We start from the raw sequence: 6,000 nt of genomic DNA on the forward strand, positions 1-6,000 counted from the left end.
TCATACACCATGATCAAGTGGGGTTTATTCCAGGAATGCAAGGATTCTTCAATATTCTGAAATCAATCAACGTGATACACCATATTAACAAATTGAAGGAGAAACACCATATGATCAGCTCAATAGATGCAGAAAAAGCTTTTGACAAAATTCAACACCCATTTATGATAAAAACCCTCCAGAAAGTAGGCATAGAGGGAACTTTCCTCAACATAATAAAGGCCATATATGACAAACCCAGAGCCAACGTTGTCCTCAATGGTGAAAAACTGAAAGCATTTCCACTAAGATCAGGAACAAGACAAGGTTGCCCACTCTCACCACTCTTATTCAACATAGTTTTGGAAGTTTTAGCCACAGCAATCAGAGAAGGAAAGGAAATAAAAGGAATCCAAATCGGAAAAGAAGAAGTTAAGCTGTCACTGTTTGTAGATGACATGATACTATACATAGAGAATCCTAAAGATGCTACCAGAAAACTACTAGAGCTAATCAATGAAATTGGTAAAATAGCAGGATACAAAATTAATGCACAGAAATCTCTGACATTCTTATACACTAATGATGAAAAATCTGAAAGTGAAATCAAGAAAACACTCCCATTTACCATTACAACAAAAAGAATAAAATATCTAGGAATAAACCTACCTAGGGAGACAAAAGACCTGTATGAAGAAAATTATAAGATACTGATGAAAGAAATTAAAGATGATACAAATAAATGGAGAGATATACCATGTTCTTGGATTGGAAAAATCAACATTGTGAAAATGACTCTACTACCCAAAGCAATCTACAGATTCACTGCAATCCCTATCAAACTACCACTGGCATTTTTCACAGAACTAGAACAAAAAATTTCACAATTTGTATGGAAACACAGAAGACCCCCAATAGCCAAAGCAATCTTGAGAACAAAAAACGGAGCTGGAGGAATCAGGCTCCCTGACTTCAGACTATACTACAAAGGTACAGTAATCAAGACGGTATGGTCCTGGCACAAAAACAGAAATATAGATCAATATAACAGGATAGAAAGCCCAGAGATAAACCCACGCACATATGGTCACCTTACCTTTGATAAAGGAGGCAAGGATGTACAGTGGAGAAAGGACAGCCTCTTCAATAAGTGGTGCTGGGAAAACTGGACAGGTACATGTAAAAGTATGAGATTAGATCACTCCCTAACACCATACACAAAAATAAGCTCAAAATGGATTAAAGACCTAAATGTTAGGCCAGAAACTATCAAACTCCTAGAGGAAAACATAGGCAGAACACTCTATGACATAAATCACAGCAAGATCTTTTTTGACCTACCCCCTAGAGAAATGGAAATAAAAACAAAAATAAACAAATGGGACCTAATGAAACTTCAAAGCTTTGGCACAGCAAAGGAAACCATAAACGGGACCAAAAGACAACCCTCAGAATTGGAGAAAATATTTGCAAATGAAGCAACTGACAAAGGATTAATCTCCAAAATTTACAAGCAGCTCATGCAACTCAATAACAAAAAGACAAACAACCCAATCAAAAAATGGGCAGAAGACCTAAATAGACATTTCTCCAAAGAAGATATACGGGCTGCCAACAAACACATGAAAGAATGCTCAACATCATTAATCATTAGAGAAATGCAAATCAAAACTACGATGAGATATCATCTCACACCAGTCAGAATGGCCATCATCAAAAAATCTAGAAACAGTAACTGCTGGAGAGGGTGTGGAGAAAAGCGAACACTCTTGCACTGCTGGTGGGAATGTGAATTGGTACAGCCACTATGGAGAACAGTATGGAGGTTCCTTAAAAAACTACAAATAGAACTACCATATGACCCAGCAATCCCACTACTGGGCATATACCCTGAGAAAACCATAATTCAAAAAGAGTCATGTACCAAAATGTTCATTGCAGCTCTATTTACAATAGTCAGGAGATGGAAACCACCTAAGTGTCCATCATCGGATGAATGGATAAAGAAGATGTGGCACATATATACAATGGAATATTACTCAGCCATAAAAAGAAACAAAATTGAGCTATTTGTAATTAGGTGGATGGACCTAGAGTCTGTCATACAGAGTGAAGTAAGTCAGAAAGAAAAAGACAAATACCGTATGCTAACACATATATATGGAATTTAAGGGGAAAAAAATGTCATGAAGAACCTAGGGGTAAGACAGGAATAAAGACACAGACCTACTAGAGAATGGACTTGAGGATATGGGGATGGGGAAGGGTAAGCTGTGACAAAGTGAGAGAGGCATGGACATATATACACTACCAAACGTCAGGTAGATAGCTAGTGGGAAGCAGCCACATAGTACAGGGAGATCAGCTCGGTGCTTTGTGACCACCTAGAGGGGTGGGATCGGGAGGGTGGGAGGGAGGGAGGTGCAAGAGGGTAGAGATATGGGAACATATGTATATGTATAACTGATTCACTTTGTTATAAAGCAGAAACTAACACACCATTGTAAAGCAATTATACTCCAATAAAGATGTAAAAAAAAAAAAAAGCCGCCATAAACTGTGGGAGTGTATTGTCTTGAGGCAGGAGAGGAAGATATTGGTTGATACCACTTATTTCTTTCTCCTTTCTACCGTATAATTTGGTTCTTAACCCACCTTTAAAAATATGTTTATATAGTAATCAGAAAGCTCATTTTGACATGTACCTGTAGGTGATTTTGGAGAAAAGTAAGATAAACCACTTTCTCCTTCTTTAGTTATCTAGTTCATTGAGAAGCCATATAGAGCAACCTTCTAGGGAAATGAATATCTTAAATGAGAAATCAAGTCAAATCCAGTATTATTACTAAGAAAACAACTCAAAGTGGGGGTCTCACTTGCAGATTCATGAAGAATTAAATGACTTAATTCACATAGAGTACTTAGAGAAATAAGTGCCTAATAAATGTGTGCAGTTAGTATTAATAATACTGATTAACATTTCTGTCACATATTATAGGATACCCTCAATCTTATCAGCTCATTCGATCTTTACAGTAACCTTAAGAGATAACTAATACATTTTACGGGTTAAAAAAACGTCTTATCAAGTTAAGTAACATAAATTCCACCATCTCACTCCCCACCACACACTTTAAATTGTTTCATCTTTCGTCTTTAGGATAAAGTTCAGTCCCTTTAGCATGGCGCAAAAGGCATTTCATGATCTGACCCCTTGATTTCCCCAGGGTAACTCCTGCTGTGGTCCTACACAGACCCTTCACCAAGCCACATCCCTTTCCTCCAATATATCGGCTCCATTCATTTGCATAGGAATGAAACACCTTCCCTCTAGACTAACTCCTGTCCACCTGGCCAACTTCTACTCATTTATCAAGACTCAGCTCAAGCACTGTGTCTCCTAAAAGGAACCATCCTTGATTGTTCGTTCCCCACCTTCTCTAGTGACAGGTTGCTTCCTTCTGTGCTCATCTTTTCACAAATTTATCACATGACTTTAAGCCTGGTCTGCCCCCTAATGCCCCGTTTAGATGCTGAGGGAGCACCCATATCCAGTTCTTATTTATATCTATATTCCCAGCATTTTGAACACTATCTGACACAAGATAGGTGCTCTCTCTACGGTGGTAGAATGAAAGGGGGAAAAAAAAGAATGAGTAAATGAAAGAATGTGCACAAGTCATAAGCAGTAGACCGACACTTAAACCCGAGATTTCCGAATCTAAGTTCTTTAGCAAACAGACATTTGTAGTGTATCCCTACTATTTTCTAAGTTTGCCACTAAACACTAGAGAGAGAGAGTTGAAAAGGGCATGATTCACACCCTGAAAAGCAAATATACACATGCTATCGTGCCTTAAGAAGGCCAATTATTATAAAGCTATTAGACATCTCATTTGAAATATTATCTTCCCGGATCTATGAAATTGCTCAGAGTGCCTTGCACACAGGAAGAGGAGACAGAGGAGCTGGGCTTTGTCTTTCTGTCTTAGGTGTCAAGCTGCACACCTGATGGTGACATCCTGAACTTTCCTTCACCTTAGCAAAACCATTAGATGGGAAAAGATACACAAAAGAAAACTGCAGTTTTTACAGAATACATAATTAACCATAATTATTTCCAAGCTCCTTTGATTCTGTAGAACTTGACTGGGCAGGCAAAGGTTCTGAGATGATCCTGGATGTAAATTTTTAAAAGGGCCATTTAGATGATCATCATATACTAGAACAGTGTAAAGTCACAGAAATTGATTGTGATTTCCAGCCATGTTCTTTATGTGGTCAGTCTAATCCAGCAACTCTTTATACATTTTTTGCATAATGAAAATTATATTTTATTTGAAGTCATTTATGAATTAAACATAAACTATTGGAACTAAAAGCTATTGAAAGAGAGCAATACTGAACACACAATTTTTCTTCTTGCTGAGGGTCAGTTTCAAAATCATGATTAATTCTGACAGAAGCTCCACTCTGAGATTTGAAGCGTGATTGAGTTAGATGGGATCTTTTATGTCAAGGAGTGCAATATTTGCATATTCATAGGGAACATGCCTCCTCGGAGTAATGAGAGAGATACCATCAGGCCTGTCAGCTGAAAAACGCCTCCTCAAAGTTTGGCATGACTGTGCCTTCCCCCAGGTCTGAAACACTCACCACTACAGTTTACCTTTCAAACGCAGGGACAGGCCCTTTGGAAGATGGTTTCAAATGCACTTGGGTTAATTGAAGAGAACTCTCTGGTGTTCTCTTATATAAAAGGGAATAAAAAGTTTGGAGAAATATAAGAAAGGGTTCAGTAAGAAAGATAACAAAAAGAGAAAGCAATTTCAATTTTATTTAAGATCTGCCCTGCCACTAAAAAAAATGCCACCTTTCTCAATCTTCTATTTTAAGTGCCTCTAGAAATGGAGAATAAATCTTCCATCATGAGCTTATTTTATATGAGTCTTTTTCTAGTTATAACAAAAGGTTTCTTCTACTCAGTCTATATGAGGGGTCCCCCACCCCCGGGCCACAGCCTGATAGGAACCGGGCCAGCAGGTGAACGGCGAGCAAGAAAAGCTTCACCTGCCGCTCCCCATTGCTCACATTATGGCCTGAACCATCCTTCCACCACCTGTCAGTGGACAAATTGTCTTCCAGGAAACTGGTCCCTGGTGCCAAAAAGGTTGGGGACAGCTGGTGTACACTACATCATAAGAATATTGCATTTTTCCACATGTTGCCATGAAAGTGCTTCAAGCTCATTTTAAGGATTTATATTAGTCCAGGAACCATGTCTAATTTTAATTACCATTAAGTGCCTGCTATGTACAAGGCACTGTCTGCTAGGAGCAGTGAAAAATATAAAGATCAACAATGGGAGGGAGAGATTAAGAGAAGGAAGAAGATGAAGAAAGAACATTCAGTGTGGGCTTGGGATGTGCATTAAGATAACGCTAAATTGGTGGCTTTGAAATTGAAATGTATTTCTCACTTACAGAAGTCTAATGTGTGTGTTATTGGTCTGTCAAAAGCTTTCCTCCATGGGATGATCCAGTGATCCAGGCACTTTCCATCTTTGGCTCCACTGTCCCCTAGTGCCAGACAGAAAAGAAGAGGTAGAGAAAGCAAACCCACTTCTCAGCTGCATTACATCAAAGGCAGCACACATCACTTCCACTTACCTTCCATGGGTAAGAGCTTATATGTAAGCTTCATATAGCTGATTCTACTTTAGATGGAAGAGGGACTGAGAAATGGAATCCCAGCCTAGCCAGCTGCTTCCTGCTGATCCTAGAAGCAGGAATCCGTGGTGAGACAGCTAAACATCCCTGCCCCACAAGGGATGCAACATCAAGGGTTCAAATTTCAACATTCACGTTAATTTTTTTTTAATTCTATGTAAATAAAGTGGTTAAAAATATGAGTCCTGATCTGAAGAAAGGACAGTAGGTTAGACACAGAGCCACATCCTCAGTGGGCACTTAGACAGTTTTTCCTGAGTCATCTAATTATTTTTTAAAAAAACAAACATTT

The sequence above is a fragment of the Orcinus orca genome, chromosome 12 (genome assembly GCF_937001465.1).
Source record: "Orcinus orca chromosome 12, mOrcOrc1.1, whole genome shotgun sequence".
Lineage (NCBI taxonomy): Eukaryota > Metazoa > Chordata > Mammalia > Artiodactyla > Delphinidae > Orcinus > Orcinus orca.